The 17,632-nt window shown below is 34.3% G+C and overlaps 1 long non-coding RNA gene across 1 annotated transcript in view; it reads right to left on the minus strand.

Moving 5' to 3' along the window:
- LOC131920948 (uncharacterized) overlaps nucleotides 1-17,361 on the minus strand; it is a 46,815-nt gene extending 29,454 nt beyond the window's left edge. The window contains exons 1-2 of the long non-coding RNA XR_009381809.1: nucleotides 17,297-17,361; nucleotides 15,511-15,685 (exon numbers count right to left, since the gene is read on the minus strand). This is a non-coding gene — a long non-coding RNA (uncharacterized LOC131920948). The remainder of the gene's footprint in view (nucleotides 1-15,510; nucleotides 15,686-17,296) is intronic.
- Nucleotides 17,362-17,632: the final 271 nt, after the last annotated feature.

The following is a 17,632-nucleotide window of genomic DNA, read 5'->3' on the forward strand; positions in this document are numbered from 1 at the left end:
TCAATTTTGATGATAACTTCCAGAACTTATTGAAAACCCCATAGGTTAGAAGCTCATCCTGAAGTTCAGATACCAAACACAGAGTTTAGCTCAGCACTTCTAACATTTCATGGTTTACCAAAAAGATGTTATAAAACATTGCCAATATATACAGAGATACAAATTCTATTAAGGTCCCAAGTACAGAATGGTTTGTCCCATGAAGTTGGGGTGCACCTTCTTCCTACCATATGAATACATTCAATTAAACAAAGTTATCAGTTGTATTATGTAATTGTTGTAGTTTTTTTAATTTTTATTTTGCAATATAATTCAGTTCTACATATCAGCCACAGATTCCCTTGTTCTCCCCCCTCCTGCCCCCCTCACCTTCCCCCCAGCCCGCCCCCATTCGGGACTAGTGATATCTTAAACAAAATCTTTTACTGTATCAAGAAATGGTTCAGGGTTCTTCCCTGATGTTTTACTTCAATGAAATGAAAGAAACTTTAGTTGTTGATCTCCAGCCTTTCCTTATTCTGATCTTCTTTTTACTTACTGATAACCTCTCTCTCAGCTACCCTTAATTTAAAATGTGTTTTCACAACCTGAAGAGGTTTATGCTTCTGTAGACTCTTTCTTTGCCTTTCATTATTTCCATTAATTCTCAGAGATCCTTGTAAAGTCTCCAAGTAGCAACCTCTAGTCAACTGTCTTATTTTACGTTGAGTCTAAGAAAAAAGATACCTGTTACAGTTTTTTTAAACATCATAAGAGAGAAGTAGAAACAGGAATAAGCTACTTTTAAATTTAATCTGATACCTTTTCTAAGGCTCAAGAGTAAAAAGAAATTGATTCTTTCACTTAAAAAAACAGAATAGAATATTTTATAACTACAAAAAGACATAAAGCCACTTTGATATTGTTGTGTGATCTTAAAGAGTGGAAACATTTACTTGTATGCATTTCATTTTATTTTATTTCTAATCAATAACTAAAGGATATGAAGACACCACTGGTTTCTCTTTCATACAAATTTTATTAAAAAATTATGATATGGATGAGATTTTAAAAATAAATCAGTAAAGTTAATCATTTGATGCTGAAGTGTTACTTGTAATCAGTAAACTTAAATGCAAATTTTCAGTTAGACCTCCAAAGAATCAAAAATTACAACTATATTTTTAATTTGTACAACTTTAGTATTTGTACTGTGTGCTCATTGGAATTATTCTGAAATATTAGCAGCTTTTGAAATGTATATAACCATTCAAGTATAAATAACATGATTGATATAAGAAGTTTAAATAGTAACTAAGGGTTAAATACATGAGCTGAAATTCAATTCTGAATTTTCTAGATCCATTTCATTGACTTCTAAAACTTCCTAAGATTAGTAGTTGTTCAAGTCATGACATGTGCTAGCAATGAGTCTCCATATCCCACATGCGTCACTTCATTAATATAAATTACAAACACGGAAGGAACTGGCTTTAATGCTGTCGGAGGGTGAAAGAAAAGGTGGGGGATTACACGCACGAAGTCCGGGTGACTGGGAATCTAGATTGAAATGCAACTCAAGTGTTTTAATGCTGAGGAAAACACCATCTACTCTCTTTTGCTTCTTGGCACTGTTGAAAAAAAAAACAGATTTGCCATTTAGTATAAGCTTCATTAATGTTTTGATCAACATGTAGCCATTAATGTTCATTCCTTAGACACTCTCTTATACATTATTTCTGGGAGAGGGCACAAGATTCTCCTGTTTGTTGCTAGGCCAACCAAGATATAAGGTGTAGCAAAGCTTCAGCTGTTAGTTTATGAGAAATGTAGCAAACTCAGGCCCTACCTGAAGGCACTGTGTATCACAAACTTCGAATGAGCTATAAATCTCAAGAGGTTATCGGTGCATCTTTTAACATTTGCAGAACAATATCAACAATGTCTGTAGATAATATTGAAACTATTGACAAACATAAAATTATTTCAGGCTTACTCTGTTTGAGTAAGTTATGTACAATAATAAAAACTTTATTCATAATACTTTTGATATTTATAATGTTTTATGCTTTTACATAGAAAATAATTAAAGGGATTATTTGGAATTATTTTCATTGTTCCTATATATTTTCTCTAGATTTTAGATTTCTTAAGTTATATTAAAATTAAGTATATTCTAAGAAAATGTTTCATGTACATCAGCATGATGATTCTGCCATAGACTATTCACATTCAAAAAAGGTAAGGAAGATGATAACATAAAATCTTGAAAAATAAATCAATAAAAATCTTGTTTTATTTTGAAGTATTAAAATAACATCCAAAAAACAATGGAGATAGTATACACAGGAGAGGTTTTAATTTGAATGTTAGTATTAAATAATTTCTTGTATAGTATCATAAATTTTGTCAAAATTCTTTTTCTATGTTTTCTTTATTTTTTTTATTTTTTATTTTTTTAGTTTTCTTGAGATAAGATTTCTCTGTGTAGCCCTGGCTGTCCTGGAACTCACTTTATTGACCAGGTTGGCCTAGAACTCACAGAGTTCTGCCTGCATCTGTCTCCGAGGTTTTGAGATAAAAGGCATGCTACACCACTGCCCAGATTTCAAAATTCTTAATATTCCAATTAAATCTTAATCTGTATGTTAAATTAAAAATATCTGAGAAATATTTTGTGGAATAGTATACATATATATATATGTGTGTGTGTGTGTGTGTGTGTGTGTGTGTGTGTGTATGTGTGTGTGTATGTATATATAGAGACATATTTTTAGCATCATTGAATTTGTAATCCTAATTAATAAGAAAAATACTTTTCTAAAATAAGAAGAAATTGCTTAGAATTTCAACTTATGGCTAATATCTATTGAAACAACTCTACCAGTAATCCTATATATGTAATATCATGTCTCTGGATATAGGTTTCTTTATTTTATACATTATATCTTTTCAGTTCCATGTTTGATGTCATCTGAAGGGCTATATTATTTGAGAGTATATTATTTGTAAAGGAAAGAGGAGTCTTCTGCCTACATGTTTTCACTCTGCAGCCGAGTGTTGAAAATGGACATAAATTCTGCCTCTCAGTGTTCCAGCAGCTGGTATTGTCCTGACATTGCCAAGTGTTTACCAGGAAAGTCCTCCACATCCATCACCAGGGCCAGCCTTTGTCTGATTCTAATTCCACTGACATTGAAATCAGAAGCACTCTGTGAGTCATTTATCACACTTATTAAAATGTTCCATTGAGGATTCTCATAGCAATTCACTATTATTCCAGAGTGCTGCCCAAGGGGCCTCCTATGCAGCAATCTTAATGCTTTATTGAAACAGTAGTTTAGTTTTAATAAATGATTCTCTGCAGAAATACCTTGATTTCAATTATGAAAGGAGCATTTGGCTTCTTAAATCTGGCATTTTTGTACAAGATTATATAAATCTCTTAGTTTAATATATTTCTTATCTGCCCTAAATATTCTCACCCAGAATTTTATTAAGGATATGTCAATTGGATTAATTGGAATGTTGTGTAAGTAATATCTTTGTAAATTCTCCTTTTCAAATAGGATTGTGTGCTCAACATATAATAAAGAACTTTGAAATAACAAATATATTTCATATGAATAAAAAGTAAATACAGTGATTTTCATGAGTAAAGCAATATTTTTTCAATGCATAGTTCATTTCTTAGTACCTGAATATAATTTGTTATTTTAGACAATGAGGTTTCTCCCAGATCAATATATGTTCCGAATGTTTTCAGAAACTTTGAACCTTGTAAATCCACCTTTCTCTGTCTTTGCTCCATCTTTTCCCTTCTTTCCTCTTGTCCATCTCCATCTTAGACTTGATGCTTAATTCTTTCATTGTGGAATAAGGCAGGACATATTTTTATTTGGCATCTTATTAGGAAAAGGATATAAGTGATTTTCTGTACAATAGAATTATTTTTTGTTTCTTCCTGAAAACTTAGTATGAATCGAGGAAATAATAGTCTTTTACACTTGAAAAGACAAAGGTTGACATAATCATAAGTAAATAATATGTAGAAATAGATTCTATAAATTGACCATTCCATTTCTTTGCTAAAATGGTAGAAATATGTATATTTCACACCCATTATATATACTTTTTACTCATCATAATTATTGAGCTATAAGTTAAACTTTTTACATGTAGTTACCAAAAAAAATGAGACAATAGTTAAAGTAATGAATATAAAAGATATTCTTTGACCTTCTATGTAAGCAGAATCTTAATGCTAACTTGTGTTTAATTCCTCAGCTTAATAGGACCCTTTATATAGTTGTCTATTCTTATATGTGCGTCTAGCAAGGAAAATTAGATTTGGGCCATATATATCTATTGCTTAGGTAGGATGTCTAGCCCATTAACTTCACAGTGATCAAGTATCCTGAATCAAAGAAAGTTGGCATTTGAAAGTTAACTCATTTTGTTTGCTATGTCCTCATATTATTATGAAAATTACTTTAAAATTAAGATTATTGTTTGGCTTTACAAATATATGCAAGATAATTATCCAATGAGTAGTTTTCTAAAAGTAGAGAACAGAATGCATGATGGAATCTTCCTCTCTAAAACAAATGTGACTGAGCTCTCTACTACTAAAACACAATTGTAGTCACATTTTTACACAGTAATCAGTCAACAAGGGGGAAATATTCAGTTTTGTCTTAGTGAGTTTACTTCCAAAAACACGCTTTCAAGCCAAACTTACTAATGAAAGGAGACTCTCTTTGCACTGAGATTCTTTTTCTTTTCAAATATATGAATGCATGAATAGATGAAGAATTTTCATAAGGATTCTCTGGATTAACACTATCTCCTCCGAACACCTTTGTTGTGCTTTGAAATAAAACAGTCCATATCGGCCCATCTTTGAATACTTGGTCCCTAGCTAATGGAATTGTTTGAATAGAACTAGCATTTTTTCCTGTATTACCTAAGGGAGTCTTTCACTGGCTGTGGGCTTTAAAGTTTGAAAAGCATCCTGAGAAACTCTTTACTGTGGATCTGGATGTGAGCTCTCAGACACGTTTTGTGGTGATATTTTGTTTGTGCTCTAACAAAAAAAGCTTACCTGGAGATCAGAGTGTGAAGCTAGCCACTGAAGACCAAGCAGTGGTGTTTAGCAGATGGTTAAAGCACACATCTTTAATTCCAGCACTTGGGCTCTCAAGCCTTTGATCCTCATACTTGGGATCTCATGCCTTTTATCCCAGTACTTTAGAGGCACATGCCTTTAATCACAACATTTGGGAGGCAGAAACAGGAAGTGACATGGCTGAGGGGAGAGAAGAAGTGATAAGGCAGGGTGGAGACAGGAGCTAGGATCTTTCAGCCTGAGGATTTCAAGACTGAAGAAAGCTTTCTAGGCTGGGCAGCGGTGGTGCACACCTTTAATCCCAGCACTCAAGAGAGCCAGGCAGATCTCTGTTAGTTCGAGGCCAGACTGGTCTACAGAGTGAGATCCAGGACAGGCACCAAAACTACACAGAGAAACCCTGTTTGAAAAAAAATCAAAACAAACAAACAAACAAAAAAGTCTTTCTAGTGACTGGCTACTCTGCTTCTCTGACCTTTCAGCTTTCATCCTGACATCTGACCCTGGGTTTTTATTATTAAGACTAATTAGAATTCATGCTACAACTTTTCCTGCCCTTGTGTCCATGCCTTCATTCTACCATCATAGATTCTTACTCTCCAGAAACCTGAGCCAAATTAATCTCTTTCATTAGGAAGTTGCCTTGGTCATGGTGTTTTACTGTGGCAAGAGAAATGCAACTAATACAACTATCCTTCAGTGGCCTTGAAATCCTGAATGAAAATATAAAATATAGGCACAAGAAGTCCATATTCCAGCCTGTTTTGTTTGTCAGAAACAAGTGAATATTCAGTTCTGTATTGTAAAATCTGACCTCTGAATACACAGTGACATTTCAAAGCCTGGACACATCAGATATATGTAAAGTTCACTGATAAGGTTAAAATCAAAGAGCACATGCTTTCTTTCTATGCACATAACTATGTAACAATGTGCTTTATGGGTAATTACCAATGATATATTAGAAAAGAAATGGAATAAGTAAATAGTCAATGTTCATATCAAAATTATAGGGATGGGGAGATGACTCAGTTGGTAAAGTGCTTGCTGGAGAAGAATAAAGTTCTTGAGTTCAACCATCAGAACCTACAGGAAACAGACTGCTGTGGTACTGTGTAATTGTAATCCTACACTAGAGCAGAAATAGGCAGATTACTGGGGGCTTGGTGGCCAGTCAGCTTAGTCTACTAAGTAGCTACATGCTCATCATGATACTAGGTAGATGGTTTGTGGAAAAATATCTGAGTTGGGAGGTATGGCCTCTACATTCAGACACCTTATTCATCCATATGACCACACACACACACACAAACACACACACACACACACACACACACACACACACACACACACACACACATATATATTTTGGTGTGTGCATGGGTATGTGTGGTTATATATGCATGCTTGTATGTGTAATGTCAAGAATATTGAGAGAAAGAACTATCTAATTCTTACTTGATCTATACAGTGTAGTTGGACTTTTTTCCTTTGCTTGCCCAGCACCAAGGTCCTACAGCCACTTATAAAATTCCTATGTCCTGCCTGGTCCTGCAAGACCCAAGTAAACATACAGAGGCTTATATTATTTTTAAACTATGGCCAAGGAAGGCTTTTCACTAGCTAGCTCTTACATCTTAAATTAAGCTATTTCTATAAATCTATACTTTGCCACATGGCTTGTGGCTTACCAGTACTTTTACATCTTGCTTCTTCTGCTGGAGGCTAGCAGCATCTCTTCTGTTCTCCTTTCTCCTTCCACTCTCTTTAGTTAGAATGTCCCGCCTAACCTGATTCTGCCTCATTGGCCAAACAGCTTTATTTATCAACCAAATAGAGCAACACATATTCACACCATACAAAATGACATCCCCATCAACATAGAATTTACTTTTTTCAGTGTTGGATTTTTCTTATAATAACTATCTTTAAGAAATGAACAAATTCCACACTTCCAGAAATGTTGGCTGTGGTGTATATTTCAATTTACACTCTGTTAAATCCATCAGGTTAAAAGTGTGTTTGATTTCCAGCTGCATGTTCTCAGAGCCCCTTGAAGGCATTTGGAGCAATGACTTTAAGTTAAAGCTCCATAAATTTTTGAAAGAAAATTAAGATGTAAGTAAGAAAACCTTAAAATAGAAGAGAAAATGAAGTCTTGAACAAGTGAAACTAGTCACATAATTCTGAACTATTTTTTCCAACTCTGGCCAACTTATACCTGCAAATGTTTGATCTTCTCTTTTAGGATATACAAGACATTGGAATCAAAACACACACAAACACACACACACACACACACACACACACACACACACACACACACACACGAGAGAGAGAGAGAGAGAGAGAGAGAGAGAGAGAGAGAGAGAGAGAGAGAAGCACATTCAATAGATTATAAACACGAATTTGATTGCTCTTTGTTTGTTTTTAATTTTCATGTTTCAAAAAATATGTATATAAACAAAAACAACTTTTATGCAACTAATTTTCTTTTTAAGGTAATATAGAGTTTTCCATATGTCTTTTAGAAAAGGTCTTTTAGTATTATTCACATCTCTGTGTGGCAGTCACAGCTAGTGCGCTGTTCTACCCTCAACAACTGGGATTACTCTCAAGATGCATCTTTCAAATATGCTTGGTTTATTCATACAAACATTCCTTACAAATGGCATGTTCTTTAAAGACAACGGTAATCAAACATCCCAGGAAATAGGAAAGTTGGACAAGAAAGCTGCCGGGTCCCACTGGGGAATCATCTCTAGGTAGGATGCTTTGAAAGCTTTGAAATCCTTCGGCTGTGGCAGACTAGAAAGATGTCTCTGGTTGAGGTCCTTAAGAGAGTGGACTAATGACTAGTACTGAGAGGAGGGCGTATGTGAACTCAAAAGGTATAGAATTCCAGATCCACACTGACACTCAAAGTCTCAAATTCCTCTGCTGATGACTATCTTTGTAGAGACTTGAACACTGTATCTTGGGAACATGGCAGTGCCATCCTGTGGGCCATTGTCAACTTTCAATTTTTAAACTCATTAGTCATGTTAGTACATGGTTTTTCAGGATTGTCATGAGAATTTTTTGGGGTATATTTTTGGACATTTTAACATGAATATTTTTATGTTTTTTTATAGTCAAAACATGTTACATTCCCAGGGTTTGTAAATATTTTCAAAATGTTTACATTCATTTTCTCAAACAAATTTTTATTCTAAAACAACATGACATATTTTCAAAAGTTTTTAGGTTACACAAAAATGGTTTCACTTATATTCCTAAGGCTAAACCATATTCCCTCCTCTACCTTTACTCCTTAAGAGAATAAATAGAAGAGAAAATGAAGTCTTCAAGTTGAAATTGGAGATTCATTTGTTAAGGTCTTTTACTGCTGTAAAAATTTTATAGATAAACAGAAAAACATACCAACATACATATATGCATATATACATACATATATGCATATACATAGTCAAACAAGTGCATAGATATAAAGACATTGAAGTTACCCTATAACAGAGCAGCAATGCCCTGACTATCCACCATGGGTTAGCACATAAAATTTACAGTGTCAGAATTGGATCACTTCTTTTTGAGTTGTTGGCCAGTGACCTCCTATAAACCACAAGCAATATAGTCTGTTGTCAATGTTCCTGGTTACTCTCCAAAATTCAGAAGTAAGAATCTCTTGCTAAAGATATCAAGTACTTGAGTCAAAGAACATACTAAAATTAAGATGGTAGTTTTCTAAAATCTTCATCCCTATCAGATTTTGTAGGATGTACTATGAAAGATGATAAAGCAGAAAAGTATCTCTCAGTCATGCCTAGATACGAACACTGTTAGCTACAATAATTCCTGGTCTGGTGCTTTAATGGTGTGAACATCATGGGAACAGTCAACAACTTTTTGACAGGATTTAAGTCTCACTGCACAAGAAGAACCCCATACCTGGCTTCGTGATCAGGATATGAACTTATGTCTAGACAGGACATAGGGCCTAGAGGAGAACTTGGTCTATGATTCTGCAAAGTAGAAATAGTATGAAACCAGCTCCTAATGACTTGACTTTATATACATGGATTAATTCATCTCTCAAACTCATCAGTGAATTGTAGCTTTATCATCATTATTTAAATATAACAGTGAATTTACTTAGTATCTTTTGTTTTGATTTAGAAACTTAAACTTGTTAAGTAGGGATACAAACTAACAATATAATGATTTCATACTTCACAAATAAAAGGTTAAATTTGGGGTTTTATGTCAGTAAATCCTAGAAAACTAGATATCTTTTCTTTGAGATCAGATGGGAGATGCTTACAAACAACTTTCAAGGGTTAATGGAAGACTTTTAAAAGCATTCAGAACTGAACAGGTTTATATACTTGTACTTGGGAATTCTACTTCTAGAAATCTGTAGCATAGATAACTTACATATAAAAATGGATTGTTATAAAAGATACACTTTTCATAATCTTTGTTTCATGGTTTGGATATGATTTTCAAGAAAACAGACATTACCATGTTCTTTTACAGTGATCACCAATGGCTCTCATTCTGAAGGCACATGCCTTGCCTTCTACACTTAACTGCACATTCTCATTTTCCTTTCATATTTTTAGGAAAGCATATAATCCTTTAATCCTGAAAGAATTTTAATCCTTCATTATGAAAGGCTCACTAGGGAAGGCAAGGAGATCCCACCTTCTTTTAGTCATACTGCAAATGATGTACAGATCATTTAGTTGCTATGATCTTCTTATGTCTTTTCTCAATAAAGTTTTCTCGATGGAATAAATTACCAGATTTATACTTGTGTTGTTCAAACACAGGATCAAATTTTATTTTATATGTGCTCAAGTTATCAACATTCATGGGCTTTACAGTTTCTTAAGTCTCAAAATATTTGTAAATATTTGAAAAAAATTGAAACTTGGTGTCTAAATTTAGATCTAATAGGAAAAATTTGCTGTTACTGTGATATCAACCATCATTGAACACACCGTAGTAGGAATGGTCCTTGCTGCTATCTGATCCAGACAAATCTACAGTGTCAGAGGCAATGCATCTGTTATCAAGGTATCTTATTTTCTGACAGGGTATTCAATCTGTGACTTCAGAATAATTTAGTATGAGGAGAGTCATGTAGGTAAAGACACTTTAAAGACTATTCATTGCAGTGATATGCCACTAATAATTCAGTGACTATTACTTCCAAGCTACTGATTTTGTAGCAGACAAAATAGGTTTGGAATCTTATTTAATTGTCTTGCTCAATTCAGCTATGTGAGATATAAATCCTTCTCTTGTTCTTAACAGGGTAACTGGATTAAGATGAGAGATGCGTATCTGCCTTCTTTTTTTTTTTTTATAGTTTGAGTTTTAAACTTTGGTTTGTTATGTTTTGGAACACCAACAAATAAGTATATTTCTTTTACCTAAGTGGCCTTAGTATGTCATTGTTAGGCTTTGCTACATTAAATGTGCTATTTTTTTCCATCAAGAAATTTTGGTGTGAGGCTGGAGACACAGCTAGTGTTATACTAGCTACTCTTCTGGAGGACACTAGCTCAGTTTCCTGCTTCAGGATCAGATGGCTCACAGATGCCTATGACTCAGACAGCCCTTTTGGCCTGCACAGCACCTGCATACTAGTGGCAGATATTCACACACACACACACACACACTTAAATAAAAATAAAAATGTTTAAAGAAATTCCCATGCATGTATATCACAACTTTTAATCATACTCACTGCCTGACATTCTATGCCTTGTCTCCTGTCTCCACTCCCGGCTGAAACCTTTTCTTTGCCATGTTCACTTTTCTTTTGCTTTTTGTTCCCTAAATGAAAGTCTGAATAGGAGAGAAAGTATGCTTTTTTCCCCCCTGAGTTCAGATAATTTTGCACAACATCATTTTTCCCATTTCCAGGCATTTTCCTATAAATGACCTGGTGTTATAATGCTGGATATTTCCATAGTATTCCTGAATTATGAGATGACAATGCACACTCATTAATTCTGTTAGGTCAAAAGGAAAACATAGTTAAACTACAATATTTCCACTATACTGAAGGATTCTTTCTTGAACTGTGAGAGGATGTTCATAAGACTCAAGAAGCAATGAAAACATATAAAGCTAAAGAAACCCACACATGTTATGAAAGTCTCAAGGTCTCTCCTTAAAATTTTAAAAGCAGTAAAGAATTCTTGTTGAGAGGGGAATTCTTCTCTGGGTGCTGCCAAGCGTGTGTGTAGAGAACTCCAACAAAGGAGCTTTTGTGCCTGCATCCCTGTTGCATGAGATTTCCAGTGATGTACTTACTTGAGAGTCATCCACATTCTTCTCAGTAACTCATCCCTATATTGTTATAAGTAACTCCAAAAGTCCACCTGTTCACTAAGGCACACTTGGGAGGAATTGGTTTTTTGTTTGTTTATTTGTTTGTTTTGTTTTTGTTTTATTTTAAGGTATTTCATTAGTGCCCTACATGGGGCAAATGGGTGTGTATTCATGTCTCTCCAGGAAATGTCATACAATATCTCTTACATAAAGATAAGCCTGTTTCGTTTTTATTTTTATTTTGGATTTTGTACTGTGTTTAGCCTACCCAGTGTCAACACTCTTATAACAAAGATAAAACATAATTTTTGTTTATTTATTTGTCTTTTTACATGCTGACTGGTTTCCCCTCCCTCTTCTCCTCACAGTCCCTCCCATCACGTTCCCTCTCCCCACCCATCCACTTCTCCTTAGTTTCTCTTCAGAAAAGGGCAGGCCTCCCATGGATATGAACCAGCCATGGTGTATCAAATTGTAGTGAGACTAGGCAACTCCTCTCGTACTAAGGCTGGATGATGAAATCTGGTTGGAGGAAACGGTCCCACAAGTCAGAGACAGCCCACTGTTAGGAGGTCCATGAGAAGACCGAACGACAAACTGTGATGCAGGCTCCCTGGTTGTCATTTCAGTATCTGTGACCCCGGTGAGGCCAGGTTAGTTGATTCTGTGGATTTTCTTGTGGTGTCCTTTACCCTTCTGGCACCTACAATCCTTCCTCCACCTCTTCTACAGGATTCTTCATGGTAAAAAATAACTATGCTACAATGCACAGACATAGAGAAGCCAAGTAACCTGTGAAGGGGAAATAGGATAGATATAGCCAGTAAATGGGGGAGGGATCTTGATTGGGGTGTATGGACAGAGCACGAGGAATCAGGTTGGGGAGAATGAAGGGAGAGAGTATTGGGAGAGACAACTGGAAGCTGAGGGCAGCTCTGGGACAAGCTAGAAACCTAGAGCAATGGAAACTCCTTGGAATCTATGAGGGTGACCCTAGCTAAGATTCCTAGAAATGGGGGATATGGATCATGAACCAACCATCTGTAACCAGGCAAGACTTCCAGTGGAGGGTCTGGGACACCAACCCAACCACAAACACTTAGACCTAGAATTTGTCCTGCCTACAAGACATGCTGGTGTAAAGGTGGCAGGCACGGAAATTGTGGGAGTGGCCAACCAATGACTGGCCTAGTTTCTGATCCATACCATGAGAAGGAGCTCACCCCTGAGAGCCAGGATGATAGCCAAGCTAGAAACTGAGGATAGAAACAAACAAGACTGGCAAATACTACTACTACTACTACTACTACTTCTACTACTTCTACTACTACTACTACTACTACTACTACTACTAATAATAATAATAATAATAATAATGAAATGATTCCTAATAATAATCTGCTATACTCACAGATTGGTGTTTCTCCCAACTGTCATCAGAGAGACTTGACCCATCAACTAATGGAAACAGATGCAGACACTCACAGCCAAACATTAGATAAAACACAATTTTAAAATGTAATAAACATCATTATTATAAATTTGCACTCTATGGCATGCATAGTGGAGGATGAATGTTGTTATGTCTATCTTACCACCAGTTAGTGAGAACTGTCATTGATCCAGAAAATCCTGCTCAGTTGCTTTTGTAAAAAACAAAGTCCTTACCTTATCTTGTTCACTTGATTTAGTTTGAATGAGAGACATGTCTCCCTTCCCTTTAGAATATTGGAATTCAGCTGTATAGGAGCAATTAGAAATCAAGATTTTTTTTTAACAATATAGTAAAAAATGTGTAATTTGAAGTTTATGAGAGTCCAAAAATAAGGTTAACCTAATTGTTTTATATCAAAGGGCAAATTGAAGTTTACAAAATGTTTCAGAGATGAAATAAAGAATGTCCAAGGGGATATGCAAAACATCTTAAGTACAGAGAAATAGAGGGACACAAGAGTCATGCATAATGGAAGATAATGAAGGCAAGGAGGAACGGGCCCCATAAGCAGTCAGAATTTGATTGTTATTCCTTATCTAAACTTCATTCAAAGAACAGAAATTTAGACAATGCTTTACTAGTTCTTTTTTTTAAACATTTTCAAACTTAAAAGACTTATTTATTACTTTAAGGACATTTTAGGTACAAATAAAAATAAAATCAATATTTTGACATGCTGATATGACAGCAATTACTGGGCCACCAGCCAAACTGGATGTCATCATCACATGCTAAGACAGAAGATGAGTTATCACTACCATGGAATGAGACAGCCTTGGTGAAGGCAGCTGTGTTGCAGGTAGGAGACGCAGTGGGGAAAAAGCAAGTAGGAAAAAAATCAGCCAAGGGATGATACAGGTAAGAAGGCTGTAGTTAATACTGTCATGTTTTCACCTCTCTTTGTGTATTGTAAAGGCTATTTTTTATTTCAGTATTTTTACTTCAAAATAAAGGTCAATGCAGTTTTAGTCAGAAACAAAAAATCACCAGACAGAGCACAATTGTAGAAGAACGAAACAATAGATGCATAAGGCAAAAAGATAAGAAGTATCTAATGGTGTTGGATCATTTGCCTCTCTGAAGAGTAAGTCAATAAAGAGGTACAGTGTGTCTGTCTCAGAAGAGTCTAGTCAGTCCAAAAATTCTGAGTGCCAGTGGCTATAATATTAATAATAAAAAGTCTGAATTGTTTGACTTTCTTCAATATAATGTAGAGTAAAAGGAGAGAGAGAGAGAGGGAATATTTAATATCAACTGGAAATACAAAGAAAGAAAGTATTTGGAATAAAATTTATCATAGCTAAGCTTACAACATTACAAAGCCATTTCAACATTACCATTTGGAAACAAAGCATGGAAAGACACACAAAGCATATTCTGGGGTCATAGTTTTGCTCTCTTCCTAACTCTTAAAGTAATAGTGCCTTCAGTAAATTCAAGATTTTATTACCTAAATGATACCCCTTATCAAACTCTTGTATGATTTTTATAATAAAACATTTACAAGAATACTTACTCTAGACAAGATAATGATGAACATGATGGTGGTGATGGTGATAATGATGGTAGTGGAATCACTCCACTTATGCTAAAACATAACATACCTGAAGTAATTTCTCAACTTACTACAATGCAATGTTCTCTTAGCTACAAACAACATATAGGAATCATCTCTAAAAAGAGAGGAGACTGTACTCATCTACTGGGTGCCCAACTCCTCTGGATGTACTATGTTATTATTATTATTATTATTATTATTATTATTATTATTACTTGGTTTTTCGAGAAAGGGTTTCTCTGTGTTGTTTTGGTGCCTGTCCTGGATCTCACTCTGCAGATTAGGCTGGCCTCTAACTCACAGAAGTCCTCCTGGCTCTGCCTCCTGAGTACTGAGATTAAAGGCATGCGCCACCATTGCCTGGCTGTTACTTATTTTTTAATAAATGTTCAGAATTTTAAAGTGTCATATCTCATGAGCTCTTTTGTAACTTAAGATACTTCTGAACTATTCAGTTTTGTTTTTAGAGTTATAGTTCCATTTTTGTTCTGAGCCCACGTGTTTGTGACACCACACATGTTGAAATTGTATTCATTTTCCTTAGATGGAAATTATATTTAGATAAGGAGTTGTTTCTAAAGTTTGAAAAATAATTGGATTTGAAAATGCAGATCACTATATGGATTTTAATGAACTAAATTTTGGCACTATGATTCTCACACTTATAAAAATAGTTCTCAAGAAAATATCAATAAAAGTACATGAATTGACAGAGTTGTTAATTACATCATTATTATGGCAATAAGATATCACAAAAATTGAAATGCAGATAGAAATTGCTAAATATGCAACTATATTATAAGATTTGTTTGGTCTTTGTGTACATAGTTATGAAGCATAATTTTTCCTATAAGTATATTCAGACATGGGGTAAATCTCCACTTCAACTTAATCATATGTGGGGCAAACAGCTTAATGTCATTTACACTCTGAAAATGCCTCACATTTTACCCTAGAACAATTTAGAAATTGACATTAAACTTCAATACAGTTTTAAGTTTCTACCTTCTCCAAGTTAATGCTTGATGAAGGAATCAAAAGCAGGCTAAATGAAGGTAGAAGCACAGGACAAGCCTCTTCTCATCTTGACCACTTCTGCTCTTGTGGTGCAGCTCTGAAGAGAGCTGGACTTGAGAAAGGGTGGCTCGGTGGAGGAGTCAGTTCCTCCAGGTGTTCCAGCCTGAATTCAAAATTAGTGAGCAAATGTTAACAGTGGAAAAAAAAATACTAAATGACATTTTTATCATTAAAATATGTTACTTATTATTATTGAAAACTGATTCTTCTCTCATACAATACATCATGACCAAAGTTTCTCCTCTGTCAACTCCTCCCATCCCCTCCTACACCTTATCTCTCCCTGAGATCCACCTTGCCCTCTATTTACTATCAGAAAACAGCAGATCTTCAAGAGACAGCAATGATAGATGACAAAACAAGATACAATAAGACAAAGAAAAGTCCTCCTATCAGGGCAGACAAGGCAGCTCAAAAAGAAGAAAAAAGAGTCTTAAGAACAGGCAAGAGATCCAGAGACACACAGGACTCCTACAATATAATACATACATATATATGTCTAAATATAATGAACATTATTAATGAGATACAAATTTACTAACCTGATGACAACATATTATGAGATTAAAAATTTATTTAAATTTTTTAATGTATTTTTGAAAACTTAAAATGCCTCTTTATCTTATAATTTCTGAAAAAAATTCTGTTTCAAGACCACTGAGGTTAATTTGCATTTGCCTTTTAATGTTAAGACATTGTGAATAATTTATAATTAGCATGTCTTTTTTGAAAAAATTTTGCATATTACATTTAATATATTTACATTTATGAATAAATCCATACTTCATTCTATTTCTAATTGTTTTAAGTGATAATTTTGTTCTATTACTCATTTTCATCAGAAATTATGTTAGGATTTTGACTGTAATAATCTATTTGAAGACAGAAATATAAGAAAATAGTTATACAAAATAAAAAAATTGTAAATTGTACATTAGTTTCCTTACTCAATCATCTTTGCCATTGTATATTCTTACAGTAGTTAAATTTCGTTTTGCTTTATGGAGCTATTGATTCAAATATCTTTTAGTTTTATTGTTCTGAATATATATTTATCAAAATAGGAAAAAACAAAATGGATATTATTTTTCAATTCTTACCTTGTTTAAACATATTTATAGGTATTTATGCACTGGGTCTGACTAAAAGGTATAAGCAACTCTCCTAAAAATACCTTCCATTTTTTTTACTGCAACTCTTTCAAATTTTCTTTTGTCACTTTTCTCTAAATCCCTGGATAGTGATTAACAGTGACTTTAAGAAAGCAAATACACAAATACTGCATTTTTCAGAAAATATGTTTGAGCTCTTCCAATATTTTGGAAAAATGTCACTCTGATCAATTCCTTTTCATGGACTTCCCATAGTACATATGCCAAAGTTACAGATATCAGCTCTCACCCTATATTACCTTGACTCTTGGGCACAAGTCAACAGTGCTCCTGAGTCTTGGCATAGGCGAAATGGCCCTACAGAACTAGCTTCTGAAACTGTAGCATTCCATTTGTGGACATTCATAAACCTGAGATATATCAACTTCACAATGTGCTACATTGTGAAGAGCCATATCCAAAGTGACATTTTTCTTTAAATTTTCTATGGTAAGGAGGGTTGATCACTACTTAAAGTAGTATGTAAAATGGGCACAATTGAGTTCAAGATATATCAGGGCAGGAAATAGTAGACCATTACCATTGTACTCCTCTTTTCCTACCTTGTATAAGTCTATAAACAGGATGATGGGGCATTCAATAGTGATATATGGTATTCAAGTCCTCTTTTGCACATTTTGGTAATTATTAGAAAAAAGAAAATAGCACAGATGTTGAAAAGTGAATGCAGTCTCACTTAAACACTGAATGAATTTTTACTTCCTTTCAAAATAATTGGTCAAAATTTGCATAAATTTTTATGACATACCTTTTAATAATTATAATAAAATATGTGAAAATGCATAGTAGAAATAATCTTAGATGAAAGTAAGTTTATAAAACCAGTAAACTTACTGTTTCATAATCAATACAACTATTTCAATACACAATTATATGTT

Source organism: Peromyscus eremicus, chromosome 10, assembly GCF_949786415.1.
Source record: "Peromyscus eremicus chromosome 10, PerEre_H2_v1, whole genome shotgun sequence".
NCBI classification, from domain to species: domain Eukaryota; kingdom Metazoa; phylum Chordata; class Mammalia; order Rodentia; family Cricetidae; genus Peromyscus; species Peromyscus eremicus.